This window comes from Pleurodeles waltl, chromosome 6 (genome assembly GCF_031143425.1).
Source record: "Pleurodeles waltl isolate 20211129_DDA chromosome 6, aPleWal1.hap1.20221129, whole genome shotgun sequence".
Classification (NCBI taxonomy): Eukaryota; Metazoa; Chordata; class Amphibia; order Caudata; family Salamandridae; genus Pleurodeles; species Pleurodeles waltl.
Genome location: NC_090445.1, coordinates 1022484076 through 1022506078, shown reverse-complemented (window position 1 = coordinate 1022506078; position 22003 = coordinate 1022484076).

Here is a 22003-nt window from a genome sequence, read left to right as displayed (position 1 = left end):
TTTGTTGATAACTTGTATTTGTAAATGCTTGTTTATTACAGTTAGTTTCTCCTTCCTTACTTCGACATCTGTCGATAACTTGTAGTTGTAAATGCTTGTTTTTTTAAGTTTGTTTCTCTTTTAAACTCTATTTTGGTTTATTACCATTGAACTAGTAAATGCTTATTTGTTAACAGTTCGTTTTTCCTTTAAACTTGGCCTTTGTTTATAACCTTGACATTTGTATATACTTGCTCTTTTAAAGTTCGTTTTTTCTTTGACTTTAATATCTTAAACAAGAACCTTGTAAACATAAGGTTAATTCATACATTAACTCTGTAGCCTTGCCGACTTCCACGGGAACGGTCTACTATCAAACTCTTCAAATAAACCTTGACAATATTTATCCGTTTTCTGTAATATAATCTTCAAATGTAATTTTACCTCACAGGAGTTTCTGTTCTGAAGCGCGCTCTCTCTCCACACAGCTGATTCCTGTCAGACCTCAGTTGAAGTGCAAGGCTTCCAGCTGGAGAGCTCGTAACCTAGCAACCAACCGATTGCAAGACTAGAACTGTAACTAACCTTCAGGACTCACAGCAGCCATCTTGGATCTTCTCTTCTTGATTCTTCCTTTGAAATAAGCGCAAGATTACTCTGCAAACCTTCTTCCAGTTTGGGCTTTGCTGTCTCCACTGAGGATATCTCTTTGCTTTTCTCATGCACTTCTTTGATTTGACTTGGCAAGTTTGTGTGGTCATGACAGTACTCCCCCTCAAGGAACAATTCTCCAATTTAGGTTTGCTTGGGTAGGTTCTATGAAAGTTTCTCACTAATCTTGAAGCATGTATATACTCGTGCGGCTCCCAGGATCGTTCCTCTGGACCATAACCTTTCCAATCAATTAGATAATAAAGCTGGCCATTACGGATTTTGGAATCTAAGATTTGATTGACCTCATACTCTTCTGCAGAGCTAATCTGGATAGGAATTGGAGGGGAGTTTTGACGTAAATTTGGAGGACTGTTCTTTAACAAGGAGACATGGAAAACAGGATGCATCTTTAGATGAGCTGGCAACTGCAATTTAACTGCCACTGGATTGATCATCTTGTCAACTTTGAATGGGCCTATAAATCGTGGCTGAAATTTGCAATTTCCTTTGAGACGTAAATGACGAGTGGATAACCAAACTTTGCCTCCTTTCCAATAAATGGGGCTCTCTCTTCTTTTTCTATCAGCCGGAGTCTTATATGAGTCTTTTGCTTGAATTATGTTTTTTCTAGCCCTAACTAACGTGGTCTGCAAATCCCTCACCATCTCTTCTACTGCAGGCACTGAATCATCTTCTTTACCCAACATTACATTAGGATGTCTACCATGGTTCAGATAAAAGGGGGTGAACCCAGTGGTGGAATGAACAGCATTATTGGAAGCAAATTCAGCTGCCCACATCAACTCGGGCCATTCCTTCTCTTTATCGAATAAATTGAGTCTTAAATACTGTTCTAACTCTTGATTCACTCTCTCTGTTTGCCCATCGGTTTCAGGATGGTAACTGGTAGAGTAACGAGAATCAATTCCTAATCTTTTACTAAAGGCCTTCCAAAAGCGAGAAACAAATTGGGACCCCCTGTCTGAAACTAGAATTTTTGGGATACCATGGGCGCGTACTATGTGTTGTGTAAACAACTGTGCAACCTGTGGGGCTCGAGGGATTTCTTTCAAAGGAATGAAATGCGCCATTTTAGTGAAAGTGTCTACAAAAACTAGGATAGTGTTAAAACCTTGGCTACTAGGGAGGTCCACTATAAGATCCATAGTAACAGTATGCCAGGCATGGGGTGCAGTGGGCAAAGGTCTTAACAGACCTTGTGAAGCTGTTCTATTTGATTTCCCTCTTTGACATTTGTCACAAGCTGACACATATTGTCTTATCTGAGTTTTCATTTTTGGCCACCAAAATTCTCGTTGTATTAGATTTTGAGTCTTTTGAATTCCTTTGTGTCCAGCCAATTGATCGTCATGAGAAGCTTGAATAATTTTTTCTTGCAGCTCCACAGTCGGAACATACAGTGCACCTTTAAAGTATGGCAAACCTTTTTTGATTTCTCTTCCTTGGCCTTCTTTGACCACTTCAGCCTTCCTTCGAATGTTAAGTTTTCTTGAATTTCTTTGGTTACATTTTCATACAATATGGCAGATATGAACTTCTCTTGTGGAATAATCAATTCTTTTTCTGGAGGGTCTTTAAGTGCACCGGTATCAATTCGAGATAGAGCATCTGCCTTCCCATTTACTTTTCCTGGTCTGAAAGTGATAACAAAATCAAAGTCTGCAAAATATAGGGACCAACGCAGTTGTCTAGCTGTTAGAGTTCGAGCTGATTTTAAAAACTGTAAATTTCGGTGGTATGTGTAAACGGTCACTTTATGCTTAGCTCCTAAAATGTAATGCCTCCACTCACGAAAAGTTTCTTTGACTGCCAATAGCTCCATATCCGCAATTGAATAATTTATCTCTGGTGGTGTTAATTTTCAAGAGAAATAGGCCACTGGATGTAATTGACCTGTATCTTTATGACGCTGGGAAAGGATACCTCCTATGGCAACATCTGAGGCATCTGCCTCCACATAATATGGCTCATCTGGATTGGGGTGGAGCAAGATTGGAGCTGAGACGAAGGAATTCTTCAAAAAATTAAAAGCATTTTCAGCTTCTTTTGTCCACTCAAACTTCACTCCTTTCTTCAACAATCGAGTAATGGGTGTAACTGTTTGAGAAAAATTGGATATGAATCTTTGATAAAAATTAGCGAACCCCAAGAAACTCTGGATCTCTTTGACATTGCAAGGAGAAGGCCAATGTTGCACTGTCTTTATCTTGGCAGGAGCCATACTAACTCCTTCTGGTGACAAAATGAATCCTAAGAACTCAACTCGTTCCACTTGAAATGCACACTTCTCCAATTTTACATAGAGATGGTTTTCTTGCAACCTTGTGAGGATGGATCGAACATGGGAAATGTGCTCCTGTAGATTGTCGGAAAAGATTAAAATGTCATCTATTTAAACCACGGCAATCCGGTCGAGGAATTCTCGTAATATATCATTAACGAAATGCTGGAAGGCAGTGGGAGCATTGCATAACCCATAAGGCATCACTTGATATTCAAATAATCCGTATCGAGTCCGAAAAGCGGTTTTCCATTCATCCCCTGAAGCCACTCGAATCAAATGATATGCTCCTCGCAGGTCCAATTTGGTGTAGATTCTAGCATTCTTTACTTGATCTAATAAAACTGACACTAAAGGCAGTGGGTATCGATTCTTGATGGTAACCTGATTGAGGGCTCGATAATCAATGCAAGTTCGAAGACTCCCATCCTTCTTTGGTATGAAAAATAGTGGGGATGACACTGGAGATTCAGAAGGACGAATAAAACCATTAGCAAGATATTGATCCAAATACTCCTTTAAATGTTGATTCTCTGCTTCGGTCAATGTGTATATTCTGCTACATGGCAATATCGCACCTGGCTCCAGTTCAATTTTGCAGTCGTAGGGTCGATGTGGTGGCAATTTCTCAGCCTCCTTTTCATCAAAAACGGCGACTAAATCCTCCTATTCTTTTGGGATTTCTGCTGTCTTTAGTGCACAGATCATGAAGAGTGTGATGATAAACAGGCCGCTTGGGACTTGGTGGACACTTCCACTCCATCATGAAAGCAATTCTCTTTGCAGTAAGAGGAATTCATCTTGATCGTTCTTTTGCTCCAATCAATTTGTGGATTATGTTCTGTAAGCCAGGGCAGACCCAAAATGAGTTGAAATTGTGGAGCATCTATCAAATTAAAGATTATCTGCTCCTGATGTCCCTCAAAACCTTGCATCTGAATTGGTTCGGTCTCATGGGAAATGGGTCCTGAAGAAAGATTGGTTCCATCCACAGCTCTTATTACTTCCAAAGTAGATTTCTTGATAAATCGAATACCCATTTTACGAGCGTATTTGATATCACAGAAGTTGCCCGTAGCTCTAGAGTCTATCATAACTGAGATCCCTTGAATTTCCTTCTCAAGGGTCTTAACTGATACTGTTTGTACCAAATGTGGCGCTACGGTTTGTAAGGTATTCGCCACTCGTTGATCTAAAGGAGTTGTCTTGGGTTCTGCTTTCATCAGGGCAACTCCCTCTACTGATGAAGCTGGCCTTTTCTCGACTGAAGAACTTTGGGTTTCTTGGGACAGTTTTTAACAAAATGCCCAGATGCACCGCAATATAAACATAGTTGATTCACTCTTCTTTTCTCTTTTTCTTCCTTAGATAAAGGACCTCGGATGGAACCAATTTGCATTGGTTCTTCTATCGTTATCCCTTCTTCGGCTCTCGTATGATCATTTCTTACACAATCAATTCTCAGGGGAAATGGTCGATACTCTCTTCTGCTCTTCGTTCAGTTAACCGGTAGTCAATCTGTAACACAAGATCAATTAACTCAGAAATTTTGGTGGGTCTATTTGGAACTTTTGCTAAGGCATCTTTCAATTCATCTCTCAGTCCACGATAAAATATGGCGGCTCTTTTTTACTCCGGCCAGGCAGTCTCTACAATGAGTTAATTGAAATGAGCCAAATAGGCTACTAGATCTTTATTACCTTGCCTGATTTCCAGTAGTTCATTGTCAGTGGCTTGAGCTGCAGTTCGCTGATCAAATATTCTTAAGAACTCTTCCTTGAAATTTTGGAAATTATATAAAACAGGATCATTTCTGGAAATTATTGGCATGGACCATGCGGCCGCATCTCCTGTCAGATAAGACAATATAAATGCCACTTTGGACTGGTCTTTGGAAAAAATGACTGGTCTACATAAAAAATGCAATGAGCATTGGGTCAGAAAAATCTGCGCCTTATTTGGATCCCCACCGAAGCGCTCGGGTTGAGCCAAAGGAATAATAGGGGAAAACGCATGAATTACTTGAGTGGATATACCTGCAGACTGTGAAGGGCTAGGGATTTGTGAAAACACAGATTCATTTGATTTAGCGGTGTTCCCTAACTCATTTATTCGCTGTTTTATTTGGACTGTTTCTTCTATGGTGTTATTTAATTGTTTCTGTAACCCTTCCAAAACGGTGGCTAATGCTTTTATATCAATTCCTTCTGACATTCTGCTCAGGAGGAAATCTGTTTTTTTCCCTAAAATTAGGGTGATGGCACTTCAATCTGTCAGGATACTTCAATTTGATTTCCTCAGAAGCAGAAGATAACTCCTCAGTCCCGACCCGAGCTACTCACAACGAATATTAATCCTTTGTGCTGAGTACCCCGGAGGGGGAATGGGGAATGGGATGGTAGAGAGACTGCCACAGAGATGATGAACGCCAGTACTCAGTCTGCCTCTTCACATCTCAGATTGGATACAGCACCTGCAAGAGTCACAGTCGCAATTACTAGGGACATACAACATCAGTTTTTCACTTTCTACTCTCAACACTTAATTCTCTTTAATTCTATTATTTCTTCACTCACCCTGAGTTCTCTGTAGCCTTGCTTCTCTCTATAAATGATAGCTCTTCTTAAACAAAATGCTTATTACTGATTCTGGAAGAACTTCTCAACCTTTGTTAGAGATTGGTTTTATGTTGCTATATATATATATGTAGTTGGTGATAATGCGTTCTTCAAATCAGCTGATCTTATTTAATTTCTCCTGTCTTATTGTGACTTCTGTCAATACTTGTATTTGTAAATGCTTGTTTATGAAAGTTCGTTTCTCCTTTCTTACTTCGACATTTGTTGATAACTTGTATTTGTAAATGCTTGTTTATTACAGTTAGTTTCTCCTTCCTTACTTCGACATCTGTCGATAACTTGTAGTTGTAAATGCTTGTTTATTTAAGTTCGTTTCTCTTTTAAACTCTATTTTGGTTTATTACCATTGAACTTGTAAATGCTTATTTGTTAACAGTTTGTTTCTCCTTTAAACTTGGCCTTTGTTTATACCCTTGACATTTGTAGATATTTGCTCTTTTAAAGTTCGTTTTTTCTTTGACTTTAATATCTTAAACACGAACCTTGTAAACATAAGGTTAATTCATACATTAACTCTGTAGCCTTGCCGACTTCCACGGGAACGGTCTACTATCAAACTCTTCGAATAAACCTTGACAATATTTATCCGTTTTCTGTAATATAATCTTCAAATGTAATTTTACCTCACAGGAGTTTCTGTTCTGAAGGGCGCTCTCTCTCCACAAAGCTGATTCCTGTCAGACCTCAGTTGAAGTGCAATGCTTCCAGCTGGAGAGCTCGTAACCTAGCAACCAACCGATTGCAAGACTAGAACTGTAACTAACCTTCAGGACTCACAGCGGCCATCTTGGATCTTCTCTTCTTGATTCTTCCTTTGAAATAAGCGCAAGATTACTCTACAAACCTTCTTCCAGTTTGGGCTTTGCTGTCTCCACTGAGGATATCTCTTTGCTTTTCTCATGCACTTCTTTGATTTGACTTGGCACGTTTGTGTGGTCATGACACCTTCTTACGGATGACATTACCATGTTTTCATTGTGCTTATGTGTGACGATTCCATGCTTTATATTTTTCTCATTTGAGTGAGAATGTATAGCAGATTTCAATATTGACCGAAACACAGATAATCCCTTATAGCAGTAGAAAGTATTGCCCCCAGTATTATACTCAATAAAACTCAAGCTCAAGCATTTCTACAAGCTGAATCACACATAAACACTCCAGAAAAATGATGCCTGCAAGGATCTGAAGTTGTGTATCTATAATCCTGGTATCTAAAGTCCTGAAACTATGAAAGGACCTTAGATGTCAAATAATAAAACAAATAAACCGAATACAAGTGGATAGGATGCACTACTTTTGCACGCACCTTGTGAGCCCTCGCACTGTGGAACTAATAGCAGTAGCTGGTCACAGCTTGGCTACGCTCAGTACCAGGACTTCCCCACCAGCACTCATTATCTCATTATCGTCTGCTGGCTCTGTCTCCTTCCAAGGTGATGCAACAGTCTCTCCTTCAGCTTGCTGCAAAATGCCCTCTATACCCCATCCTTCTTGCACTTTTATCATTCCCTTGCTCAGCACTGTCCACCTCACTCCAGTTTGCTGCAGTACTCACTAGATTCATGATCCTTCAGTGCTCCATCTTCTTAGGCTCTTAGGCCCTGATTTATACTTTTTGTGTCAAAACTGCACTATGCAGTTTTGCACCAAGGAGTTTAGCACTGGCTTGCACCATTTCTGTGCACCAGCCGGGCACCATATTTATGGAATGGTGCAAGCCGGTGCAAAGGGTAGGCTAGTGTAAAAAAAAATGTCGGGTGGGGCTGGCGGTATGGAAGAAGGGGGTTTTGCACCAAAAAATGACGCTAGGCAGGTTAGAGTAAAAAAAAAGAACTCTAACCTGCCTAGAGTCATTTTCTGATGCAAAACCATCCATATCACATGGCTCTTGTCTTGGAAAAGACAGGAGTCAAGCCCACCACCCCAATGGCCAGCACAGGGGACCAGGGTACCCTGGGCATGTCCATTGCACCCTGTGCCATGTATGGGGGCCCGTTTCAGGGCACCCTATGACACCTTAAAAAATAAAATAAAATACTTACCTGTACTTACCTGGGATGGGGTCCCCCATCCTCTGCTGCCAGGAAATGGAGCACTGACAGGACCTGCACTAGAGGGGGGATTCCGATATAGCTGACATCAGGTCTGGTTCCAATTGGGCACACAGTTCTTGGATTGTGGCACGATCAAGTCTGTAGGTGATAATGATGTGTCTGTCTTCCATTGTCGACAGGTCCACCATGGATCTGTACACCGGAGGATGATGCCATCTCATCATCTGCCCCAGCGGATGTGCTTTATGGAGGAGAATGGTGAGCAGAGGGTCATGTACCACATAGGTTGCACAAGTGTTTTTGCTGTAATGTGAGTAAATCCGTGTGTGGCGTACTTTGGCCGTATTTCTGCCAAAATGTGCTGTGACGCAGTTAGGTGCCATGCCATGTGCTCCCCTAAAATGGCGGCTGCCTGACCTGTGAGGAGGGGCAATGGGAAATGAGCTAACTGCGCTGGTGTTGTGCAGTGTCGCGGTAGGCGGTCAAAGACCGCCGTGCAATTTAGCATTGGTTATCATTGGGCCATATGGGTTCCAGGAGCCAATGACGATGTACGCAGGCGGTGACGGTACGCACCGCCGTGGATGTGACCGCCATTTTCTATCTGTTCTCTCACTTGATACCTGACCTTCAACAGGAGAGGACCTACACTGCAAATGCTGCTGTGACCTCAGTCTGCATGCGACAATGGCTCATGTGTCTGGGGAAAGGGCCCCTCCCTTCACTGCAGAGGAGCTGGACAAACTGGTCGATGGGTCCTCCCCCAGTACACGCTACTCTACAGTCCTCCAGACAAACAGGTGAGCACACTGTGAGCATGATGCGTGGGCCATGAATGTATGGAGTGGTGTGGAGTGGTGTGGATGGAAGATACATGTGGGGGGGGCTGAGGCCTGGTGGTCAGGGCATGGGTGGGAACTGGTGGGCAATGAGTATGACAGGCCGGACGGGAGAGAAATTTCCTTTCATCCTGTACCTTTCCTCTAGGTCAGCACCCACAAGAAGAAGGGTATTTGGCGTGCCATCGCCAAGGAAGTGCGGACCCTGGGGGTCTATCATAGAAGGAGCATCCACTGCCGTAGATGGGATGGACCTGTGCGCTCGAGCATGAAGACAGCAGAGGCCCATCTGGGGATGGCCTCCCAACGTGGAAGGGGTGTCTGTCGCACAATGACCCCCCTGATGTTCCGGATCCTGGCGGTGGCATAACCGAAGTTGGGTGGGCTCTTGAGGGCATCACAGCATCCACAAAGTGGTGAGTACCGTCTCATTCAGCTGACTCTGCGCTCTTTACAAGGTGTCTGGGTGGGGGATGTGGGCTGTGGGTTCCTCTAGGCCAGGGCGAACTTGGTAGGGTAGGTCCTTTATTAGGCAGGCTCTGAGGCACTCCAACCCCAATAGTGTTAGTGGGCATCTATAACTAGTCAGGCTCCTGTGGGTTCCAGGTGTGCAGCAAATGGTGTTAGGCATAGTCACCCATGGGCAGGTGATTTTCCTACTAACTGCTAGTGCATGGCCTAGTGCATAGGGCTGCTCCCTGTGTATGTGTCCGCCAACGGTAGTAGTGTTGCTGGCATTGACCATGTGTCTCCTCTGTCTTTCCCCCTAGTTGTTTTGTCACCCTGTCCTTGTGTGCATTAGCATCATCTGGCAGAGGAACAGAGGCACCTGAGACGGAGGGAGCTGCATCCCCCATGGCCCAGGAGGGTGAATCCACAGAGGGTGAAGGCACCAGTGGGACAGAGAGCGAGGGGAGCTCCACGATGGGGACACCAGCGACAGTGACTCCTCCTCTGATGGGAGCTCCCTTGCGGTAGTGGGCACCATTGTGCCCTCCGCAACAACAGGTACAGCCGCCACCCTCCCAACCAGCACCGCCCTCCCAGCAGCCCCTCAGCGTTTTCCAGTGCCCGCTCACCCAGGAGGGTGGGCGTCTCCTTCGCCATAGGCACCTCAGACCCTGCCCCAGTCATTCCTGTTGCCCTCAGTGAGGAGGCTATTGACCTCCTGATATCCCTCACTGTTGGGCAGTCAACCATTCTGAATGCCATCCAGGGTGTTGAGAGGCATTTGTAGCAAACAAATGCATACTTGGAGGGCATTCATTCTGGCGTGGCGGCCCAAAAGAGAGCATTTCAGGCTCTGGCCTCAGCACTGATGGCAGCCATTGTCCATGTGTGCAGCCTCCTCCCTCCAACTTTCACTACTCAGACCCAGTCCTCTCTAACTCAACCCATCCCAAGCACACCATCAGACCCCCATGCACACACATCAGCACACAAAAGTGGCTCAGGAAAACATAAGCACCACACATCCCACAGGCACTCACACAAGCACCATACCCATGCAGACACACCTACATCTACTGCCTCCACTATGTCCCACTCCTCCACGTCCTCCACCTCCCTCCCAGTCTCGTCTCCACTCACAACTACATGCACTACATCCTCAGCCACTACCTCCATCACCAGCACACCCATCACTACACACCGGTCACGTGCAATCACCACCCCCACTACCATTCCTCTCCCAGTGTGTCTGTGAGGCCTCCTCCCAAAGTACACAAACGCAGGTACACACCCACTCAACACCCATCCACTTCACAACAGCCTCCAACCTATGCACCTTCACCCAAACTCAGCAGACATACGCCACCTACAACCACTACCTCTTCCTCCACTCCCAAACCCCCTCCTTCTTCCCGTCCCAGTGTGTCAAAAAAACGTAACCTAGCTTACCTGAACCTCTTCGCTACGCCTCCGCCCCCGTCCTTCTCCTAGGGCCAGGATGTCTAGATCCCAGCCCAGCACCTCAGCCACCAAATCTGCATCCGCTGTGGTCCCTGTTACTCCAGTAGGGTCAAAGTTGGCACCCGTCAGAGCTGCCAGTTTGCCACCAACAGAAAAGAAGGACCACCCTATTCCACCACCTGCAAAGCTCAAAAAGGGACCGGCTTCCAGCCTGGGACAGTCACACCACCCACCCAGCAAGGCCTCGCACAAACACAGAGTGGACAGTGCCAAGGTTCCTGCAGTGACAGTCAAGATGGGGAAGGGCCACAAGCCAAAGGGCACATCACCTCTGGGCATAATGTCACCTGGTGAAGGGCTGGTGACCATCAAATAATCAGGGATGGCAGCCACATGCACCACAGTCACCACCGCCTCTCCAATCACCACCTGCACTGCCACCTGCACCACCACCTGCACCGCTGCTGCCACAACATCAGTCTGCAGTATCCTCTCCAAGGATCAGCCATCCGAGGCTACCGGAGACGGTATGGTGTCTCCATCCACCCCAACAGTCACTTTCACCATGGGCAGCACTGGCAGCATCTCCGCCCCAGCCACCGCTGCCTGAACTACCATCAGCACCGCCACGTGCACAGACGATGCCACTCTGTCGGATATCAGCCCCATCCCCAGTGTGCAGCCCTCAGAGTCAGCAGGTGACGTCCTGGACCCTGGACACCCCACTTGAGACACTACCTCCAGCACTGACACGAACCAGCAATTGGCAGCCTAAGTCGCCGCAGGATGGAGTGTGGGTCTGCCTCCATGGAGTATCATGCTACCTGTTCCGGGTACATCGCATGGCTATGACACCAAGGTGAGACGAAGTCAACATGCCACACCCCAGGTGCAGCATCATTGGGCACATAGCCCCCTCCAGAACCAGTATAGAAAAGCCTCCACTAACACAGTCCTTGGCAGGATGAAGCACTCTGGGCACAAAGCCCCCTCCAGAACCAATGGAGAAAAGGATCCACTAACACAGTCCTTGGCAGGATGAAGCACTCTGGGCACAAAGCTCCCTCCAGAACGGGTGGAGAAAAGCATCCACTAACACAGTCCTCGGCAGGATGAAGCACTCTGGGCACAAAGCCCCCTCCAGAACCAGTGGAGAAAAGCATCCACTAACCCAGTCCTTGGCAGAATGAAGCACTCTGGGCACAAAGCCTCCTCCAGAACCAGTGGAGAAAATCATCCACTAACACAGTCCTTGGCAGGAAGAAGCACTCAAGAACCAGTGGAACATGTCACCGACTTGAGAGACTGTGGCTTTGCACTCCCCAGGACCAAGCAGTGGGCAAACCACCCACTTGAGAGACTTGAGAGACTGTGGCTTTGCACTCCCCAGAACCAAGCAGTGGGCATGGAGCCCCCTCGAGGAGTAGTGGCGTCGTACCATCATCCATCTGAGGTGCACCCTCCCCCCCTTTCCCCTGAGGTGCCTGTTTTTTTTATCGAACTGATGCCCCTGCAATGTTCTCTCCGTTTTGAGGCAGGTGTCATGTGTGGGCTTTGCCCATGCTTTTTGGGACCACTGGTCTACGGACATTACATGGGACAGTGTACGGACTTGTGTACATGATGTAAATATTCGTGTGTATTGCTTATTTGCTGTTCTCTTGGGCTAGCTGATTGTTAGAATATTACACTAGTTAAACTCATTTTGTTTGGTCCTTGCGTTCTTCCAGGGGATGACGGGGTGTATCTGTGATGTTATTGGATATGTGTGTGTGTGTGTTGTTGTGGGTGGGGGGTGGGAGTGTTGCGTTTTGCATGTGTGTGTCACTCTCTTTTTCCTCCTCCCCACCCCTGTGTGCCAGGTGCAGTACTCATCGTGGTCATCACCGCCGCCACCTTCTTTCCACTTCGTGGTGTATTAATAGATACAGCAACATGGGCAGGACCTGTAGTTCAGGCTCTATGGCGTCCTGGTTCTTCGTTGAGTGTCGAGAAGTGAGTGGTATCCCTTCCAAAGACTGTTTCCGCCGTGCTTTTGATGGCGTTGGTACCGCCCCGGAAAACCTGGCGATTGGTGCCTTGTAATAGTGTGGGCGGTACATTGTCTTCTGCCTGTCTGTTGGTGGTGTCCGCCGCGGTGTTTGTTGCTACCGCCGTGGTGGTCGGAGTGTTAAAGTGACTGTGTTGGCGGATTCCGCCATAGTCGTAATTCAATTTTTTTGACCGCCGGCCTGCTAGTGGTATTACCGCCACTTTATCACTGACCGCCTGGGTTGTAATGAGGGCCTTAGTGTTCAGGTGGCTTTTTGGAGACACACTACCCATCGGTCTTTGGAAGGAGTGTTCTGTTGAAAATAGTCTTGCTGTCTAGGCTCTTTTATTATTTTGCCAACCTCCTGATTTACCTTCATGTGCGGTGAACATATTACTGAGAGAGTTGACTTCGGGAGGTGGCGACTGGAGAGTGGCCATTGCAAAAATGTGGCACCCTATAGCTCAAGGTGGGGCTGGGATTGCCCTATTTTTATCACTGTTACCTGGCCTCCCAACTATTATTTATGAGCCGCTGGCTGTACAAATTATATTTGAATGATACAGCTACTATACAAGTTCCGCTGTGGAAGATTTTTTCCTTCAATGCAAGGCCCATGTCTTCTCACACATTACCTTACACACCGCAATTCCCCCCTTAACGTTATCAAGAAGCGAGTGTACCCTCACAGGGATGCAATTGAAATGATGTAGCTTGACTGAGCTCGAAACCACGGTCGACTTACTTCAGTACAGGATCCTACTACAATTGAGGAGCTTGTTGAACAGTAGGAAATTCCAGAGGGTCATTTCTTAGCATACAAATCAGTGTCCAGCCTGCTTCCTAAGCACTAGCACATTGCTCTGAAAGACCCCCTTACACACAATATGCTGCAAGCCCTACACTCAGCAGGGCCTGGAGACGTCTTGTGAGCTGGCTAGCTAGGGGACTCAGTGACCTTTCTTAGGTCCCCTTGAATGGGAAGGAAGGGCAAATCAATGACAATGAGCGGGATCAGTTATTGCCATACCCTTCCTCAGTGTGGAGAAAGGCACAATTCAAACGTATTCAATATTTTCCAAAGCACAGGAACAACCTCTAACCCACAATAAATTAATATTTCCCAGGAGCAAATACTTGGGCCAATATTTATACTTTTTTAGCACCGTATTTGCACTGCTTTTTGATGCAAAAGCAGCGCAAACTTACAAAATACAACTGAGAGCCATATTTATACTTTTTGACGCAAAACTGTGCCGATGCCTTTTTGCGTCCAAAATTTTACAGCCGGCTAACACCATTTCTTTGCGCCGCTCGGGCATCAAATTTACATTTTGTCTCACGGCGGCTCAAACCACTGGTGCAAGTCATTTTTTTGTACTCAAACCAATGAGTCACGTCGTAAAGAAAAATGACTTTAACACAGTGGAAATGACTGTAAGCCGGTTTACGACGGCGCAAACCGGATACGTGCAGTTTTTTGACGCAATAGCGTCAAAAAGCGGCGCAAACACTGCAAAATGTGCTAAGGAGAGCCAAAATGGATCCAAGATGCTTGGACAGACCCCAGGAAGATGACAACAGACCAGGAATCAGCCAGGAGGACCCACACAAGACCCAGGAGAGGTAGAAGAAGAAAAGAAAATGTTGCTTCAATGCAGAGGAGCAGGAAATTCTGGTGAAAGAGGTGATGGAACACCAGCACCAACTTTTTGTCACCTAAGTTGACAATCAGTAGGAGAGAGGCAATATGGCAACAAATTGTTGACATGATAAACAGTGTGGCAGAAGTACGGAGAACAGTCATAGAGTGCAAGAAACGCTGGCATCACTGCAAGTACAGGACAAAGGAAAAGATGGCCAGGAACAGGAAGGCAGCACTGCAGACTGGAGGTGGGGGTCCAGCACCGCAGGAGGCCCTGGACCACATGGAGGAGATGGTGGCAGCCGTCATCCCTGAGGAGATTGTCACAGGGACTCAAGGACAGGACAGCGCAGACTACCAGGAGACAACACCAGTCGCATCGGGAACTAAAATGCCTCATTGTTAACTGCAAGTAGGGGGGGAACATACCTACTACAAAATGCAATTAAGTCATGATATTCAGGGAGTGGAAAGGGTAAAGGGGCACGGCATGGGGGCATTGCGCCCGTTCAGAGGAAACTTGGGGCACAGTACTACACTACACCAACAACCTTTGTATGGGGGTATGCTGCCATGCCAAGGATCTTGGAAAGGTAAAGCCAGTCCAGGAGAGTAGGGTTAGGGTACAACTTAAAACTGGCCTGCTATCACACGTCAGCTGGTATTCTCCCTACATGAGCTAGGGCTCAATTAACAGTCTCAGGCCATATCTGCAAGTGGAATTTAACATTGACAACATTTACCACTACCACCTCTGCTGAGTGTGCAGGTCAAGTAGCTAATGGCAGTAACGTCCCCATGGATCAAACACACCCAAATTAGAGGGTTCAGGATGACAATTTTAGCAATCCCCGTAATCAATAAAAAATTTCTAATCCTGTCAAATGTGATTGTCCATAGTTGATACAAACAACAGCCATTGTCATAAACATTATGAGGTACACAGCACTAATGTCATACCCATTCTGCATATGTCAGGGTCCACCCTGTGCCTGGGTCACAATAGCTCCAATGACACCATGCAACATCCCAAATGTCATACTGCTCAGACAACAGCATTGGGGGTGGGGGGGGGACATATGTCACCGGCTAGTGAAATTCACCTTCACAGTCAGAAGAGGAAATGGAACACTGCTAGGACTATCAGTGCAATCCAATGTAGCACACATTCCCCAACATCAACATTACACACTACCAATGCTGACATCTGTAGTGTGTCAGGCCAATGCTATACATAGTATATGATAGGTCTCAGCAACATATAGGTGTAAGTGAAATATCTGAGACTGGATCAGTTCCATATTGTTAAGTGTGGTGCAAGTAGCATCAGAACACCCACAGCCAGTGCAAGACCTCACCATGAGAATGGAAGTAGACGGAGGGTTGAGTAGGACAAGAAGGTGGCAATTCACAATTTGGCCAGAACCAACACCTAGAGGATGTGATGCTGACAAGTCCCCAAACTGACCACAATACATGTAACATGCAGGTAGGGCATAGGCCATGGGAGAATGCTAATATTAATGACAGGAGTAATGAACAGGAACCAAGATCACAATGTGCAACAAATAGGAAGCCACGCAAGTCACATTACAAATCCCACAACACAGACACTAATTGTACAATATCTAATTGCAGAGGACGATGGCTCTCCTGGGGATAGGCCTGCCCTGGACTACCTTGATGACATGGATGATGAGCTGACAAGCATCACCCAGCAGACCCTCCAAGATGTCCTTGGGACCCTCCAGACCCCACCTTCAGTCGCAAGGAGGAGCACAGATACAGCAGCCATCTCGGAGGACCGACCCACCACCCCAATTGTATGACCTGCCAGCTCCAACCCAGCTGAGGACTCTGACGACACTGGCACCAGCTTTGAGAGAACTGTAGTTGGAGTACAGCGGGAGCTGGCCAAGGAGGTGCGAGTGGGGATGCAAAACATGGCAGCCAGCCTAGAGGGGGTGCGTTTGTGCATGATGTCAACTGCAGAACAGGCAGCAGCCATGCAAGGGCGAACACCAATCTTGCATGAACTCGAAAAAAGTGTGAAGGAAATCAGCATAGCTTTAAGAGAGTTGACACAACACCTCCAACGACAAACCTTTCAACGCATGCACGAATGCAATATTGACCCCCTCAGGGCCAACCTGGCTGCCTGCCACAGTGATGTTGCTGCTATTCTTAAGAACCAGCAGCTCCTCCTTGCTGCAGTACTGCCCTTAATAGCCCCACAGTTGGCAGCTACGGGATGTCTGACTCCACGTCTTTAAACACTGAGGTGTGCGTTGCCCCTTCACAACCACAACCACCAAGGGCAGAGGAGACAGCACACACATGAGAAGATGAAGACGTGGAACAGATCACCTTCACCCCTAAGAGTATCCGGTAGCAGTAGTCCCTGCCACCTATAAACAAAGTCCTGTGCTTTGTAACATGCCAGTCTTGCAACAGCTGCTCTCAAGCACTGTTCTCCAGCCCACTGTTTATCTTGTCACTCTGCCCTGTGATTGTCTCTCACTAACTCATTGGCAAATCCTGTCCCTCTGCACTGTCTGATACTTCTCCCCAGCATGTCCAATGACATGTCCTTTTGCACTTGTGTAGGATCACAATGGAAGGTGTCACACTAATGGACTCACAATCATGGACAATGAAAATATAGCACTACAGCACTTTAAAATAAATAGCACTTACGCAACAACTTTGTCTCTGTGTAATGTGACAAATCAACCGTGATGCAGATCAGTGATGTTTACCTCATGTCAATGATTATAGAATGTCAATACAACTGCCCTGAAAGAATGTGGGCTGATAACTATGCACCGTGGTCTGGATTGTACCATCATCTGCCCTTCCTGAGGGTTAATCCTGAGGGAAATAGAAACTATACAGTATAATGATGTGTTGGACAGAATAAGTCTTCCTCAAGGGATGTCGAAGCCAAAAATTCTTGCCTTCAAATTTTATTTCAAGCCAATCTTTACATATGTGACATTTGACCCCAAATTTTCTAAACACACACCATACAGCAGGAATGGATGTGTATGCGTGTACATACAAATAAGTAACTTGGCTGAACAAGGTAACAAATGATAGGTGTGAGTTATGTATACCATACTACATGAGATCATACTACCGCTCACCTTACAAGTCTTGACTTGAACATCAGGCTGCAGGCAGATGTAACACAGTGTCCGCCATACCAAATCTGGTCCCAAAGTAGATGAGATTGAAAACATACATCAATAATTAACAACACTTTGGGATCCATAGTAACCTTGACTGGTGGGTGCAATGGATAGCAGAATTTTTGCAAAGTAGCTCTGGTGTAGCTGCCAATGTAACAGCTCAATTGGGAATTGGTTGCAGGATGGGACACAAATGCAAATACTAAAGAGACACTGTTCAGCCATGGCAAGGCCCTGATCCCCAAGCATGTGACACATACTGTAAAAGATTACCTAAATATTTATTTGACAGAAAAAAAGGAAGATAAAACCTGGGGAAACACCTTCCCTAACCTAACCTATCCTAACTACACATTACCCACAACAGGCCCTAACTAACCTAAGCTAAACTTACTTATCACATTTAACTAAACATCAACCCCCCTTATAAGACGGGACACATGGAGGACAACATATACTAACCTAAACACATACTATCTTACACTAAACAAATATATATTTTTTTGTATTTTTATATAATTTTTTTTATTAAAACACTAAAAACCCCAACATCATCCCCCACCCACACACATAATAAAAAACAGATATTAAAGGTATCATACCCCTACCCCCAACCCACTACTACTAACTAAACTAACAGCCTATTCTATCCTAACACTAAGCCCCCTAAACCCACTAATTTAAAGAACCAGGAAAGAGGAGGGAGGGGAGGGAATCATGGCTGAGGGTATATTGTTCACAAGTTCGCCCTCCGCGTGGTCTTCTTGGTGCAGCCTGCTCATTTTTCTCAACATACGTTCAATGTCACGTTGCATCCGTTGGAAATCTGCAGGGTCAATGACTGCAGCAGGGGTGGTCTGGATGCAAGTTGAAGATGTTTGTCCGGTTGTCAGTGCCATGCTTGTAGGAGGAGGTGCAGGTGGGGCAGTGATAGTTCCGGGAGCAGTGGAGGTTGATGGTCCTGCAGTGGTGCCTGCTATGCTTGGTGCCACCTGGGTGGTAGTGGTGGTGTTGTTGGTGGCGACTGTGGTGGACACACGAAGGGCCCACTTGGGCAAATGCCTTCCACACTTCGGAGGCTCTTTCATGGCGATAACGCTGTGCCATGTGGCGGAACCCAGACTCCACATCCAGAATGTGGCGTAACGCATCGCCGGCACTGAAACTCCCGAATCTGGATGGCATTCAAATTGGCTGCTGTTAAAAAAAAGATAAAGCCAAACATTAGGTACTTCATTGTGTGATATAGCTACTGAGGTAAATCAGACAATACATCTAACGTACCAGAAACAGGCCATATCATCATACAGATCACAGATTGTCCCTGAGGAAGTACATGCCAATGCAGCCTTCACATGTCCTATGTAACAGCAAAAAGATGTGTAACAACTTAAATGACCTATGCATCATAGTTCAGCCATTTGTCACGTAAACAATGCTGCACATCCTCCACATGTGACAGGCCAACCAATGACTATCTTCTGGATGACAATCAAGGGCCACAAGATCTGTGATTTGTAAATGGAATTACCAGGATAGAATACAGTTGCTAATCATGAGTGGGTATCCTAGTTTTGGACAAGTGATTTACAGATTTACATGTCTGTGTACTAAACTTGGATCATCAGTGCTAGGTACACATTTCATAACCATAAGCCTGTGCCTGAGGGGGGGGGTGGACAAGCAACAAATACTTTCCGACATCTAGGACACCCAGGAAGCTTTGGACAGTTGTACATGGGTTTGTGCAGTCCATCACCAGGTAAGGAGGATGTCCAACTAGGATACACCCAAACCTTTGACAATCCCAACCACATTTATATTTGGAAATGCAGACAATTGTCAACATCATTTAGTACCACTAACAGATATTTTTCAACGAGCAGATAGATGCAAGCACACATCTGGCCATGAGCTGCATGCACACCTATGACATTGTACTCAAGTGCCACATACATTTAGCACAACATGTGGAGCTACATGCTGCTAGGAAGTGAAATATACAGTTAAACATGTTCATTAGTGAACAGGTAGGCCCAAGTCTGTGGGTAAGACTTTGGCATCCCTATTCTGTGAGATTCAGGGTCTGACTTGCTGACTAAATTATAAATATGGCCCTCTGCTAAATATTCTTAATAAAAGTTTTATCAACAAATGTCACCCTATTCACATGGCCATGCTTACAGGGTTGCACTACAATTGCAAAATACGACTATACGCTAATGATTGTCCAACTCAAAGATGGAAGAAAAATGATACTCCACTCAAGTAACATAGCCGATCATTTACCAGCACATCATACCTTGCTGTGTGTCCAACACACAGGAGTCAATCACACAACAGCTGCAAACACAACACAGAACAGAAATATCAACACTTACTGGAGATGTCTGGGTCCGCAAATCGCGCCACCTCTCTGATTGTGTAGGGGGCCGGTCCACCTGTAAAGCATGGAAGGGAGAAATGTGCTCAATGTCTGTGCACTGTACAACACTTCCAAATACAATTAGGTGGTCATTACAACCCTGCCGGACGGTGTTAAAGGTGCGGTAATACCGCAAACAGGGCGGCGGACCAAAAAAGGAAATTATGAGCCTGGCGGAAACCGCCAACAAAGACAGTCACTTTAACATACCGCCCGCCACGGCGGTACAGACAAGCAGCGCAGCGGTCACCGCCAACAGACAGGCGGAAGACAATGTACCGCCCATAGTATCACAACCCGCCAATCCGCCACCTTTTCCGGGGCGGATTCACCGTGGATAAAAACACAGCGGAAACAGTTACTGCAATGGGAAAACGCTCACCTCAACACATCCCACGAGGAACGAGGACTCCATGAAGCGTGAATTACACATTCTTCCAGCCCTTGTATTCCTACTCATCTACGAAGACCAACAGCGGCGCGGCCGAGGACAACGGTGAGTACAGCACCTACGACATGGGGGAGGCAAAAGTTAGGGGGACACCCACGAAACACTCCCACCCCCACCCTCACATATTACAACATACACACCAATGCATCCAAAAAAATCACAGTAACAACCCACAATCCCCCCGGAAGAATGCAAAGGCAAAGCGAAATCTGATCAAACATTGTAATGTATCAATATACAAGTCTGTCAAAAATAGACAGATATATAAGAAAATCAGCTAGAAATATATACATTACGAGAAGTAGTGCAGATATGCATATAGCAATGTCCGTGCACCACTAGTCCAAAAATGCATGGGCGAGGCCCACAAAAGATACCTGTCCTCAATCGGAGAGAACACTGCCGGGGCATCAGATAGAAATACTACAGGCACCTCAGGGGGAAGGGAAGGGGGGGCACCTCAGCAGGATGACTGCAAAGCCAGATCCACAACGGGGCTCCATGCCCATTGATGTATCCTGGGGAGTGCAAAGCCACAGTCTCTCAAGTCTCAGAAGTGGGTGGCTTGCCCACTGATCAATCCTGGGGAGTGCAAAGCCGCAGTCTCTCAAGTCTCTACAGTGGGTGGCTTGCCCACTGTACCATCCTGGGGAGTGCAAAGCCACAGTCTCACAAGTCTCTACAGTGGGTGGCTTGCCCACTGTACCATCCTGGGGAGTGCAAAGCCACAGTCTCTGAAGTAGATAACATCCGCTAGTGGCTCTGGAGGGGGACTGGTGGCCAGACTGGATCAGTCTCCCCGTGAAAGTTCCTGTCCCGTCACTGTCCCAGATGCACATGGGATAAGGACGCTTGATGTGGCGGTCTTTACATTCTTACCCGGTGCTTGCCCTGTTCAGCGGTGCTTTGCCATGGCGGTGTCTGGACTGTTCAGCAGTGCTTTGCCATGGTGGTTCTGGACTGTTCAGCGGTGCTTTGCCATGGCGGTGCTTGCCCTGTTCAGCGGTGCTTTGCCATGGCGGTCTCTGGACTGTTCAGCGGTGCTTTGCCATGGCGGTGCTTGCCCTGTTCAGCGGTGCTTTGCCATGGCGGTCTCTGGACTGTTCAGCGGTGCTTTGCCATGGCGGTGCTTGCCCTGTTCAGCAGGTGCTTTGCCCTCACGGTTCTGGACTGTTCAGCGGTGCTTTGCCATGGCGGTGCTTGCCCTTTTCAGCGGTGCTTTGCCATGGCGGTCTCTGGACTGTTCAGCGGTGCTTTGCAATGGCGGTGCTTGCCCTGTTCAGCGGTGCTTTGCCATGGCGGTCTCTGGAATGGGCATTGATGTGTGGCATGATGATTCCTATCCTGGGCATTGGTGTGTGGCATGACGTTTCATGGACTGGGCATTGGTGTGTGGCATGACAATACCCAGACTGGGCATTGGTGTGTGGCATGACGTTCCTTCATAGCGCACCGGGGCTGGGGCAGCCGGGTCCCTCCTGGACACTGACTCTGGCGGTGGTCTCCTGACCAGTGACGATACTTGGGCCCTCCTGGGCACTGACTCCGGCGGTGGTCTCCTGACCAGTGACGATACTTGGGCCCTCCTGGGCAATGACTCCGGTAGTGGTCTCCTGACCAGTGACGATACTTGGACCCTCCTGGGCACTGACTCCGGCGGTGGTCTCCTGACCAGTGACAATACTTGGGCCCTCCTCGGCAATGACTCCGGCGGCGGTCTCCTGACCAGTGACGATACTTGGGCCCTCCTGGGCAATGACTCCGGCGGTGGTCTCCTGACCAGTGACGATACTTGGGCCCTCCTGGGCAATGACTCCGGCGGGGGCGGTGGTCTCCTGACCAGTGACGACGGTGCTGGCGGTGGCATCTCGACCACCG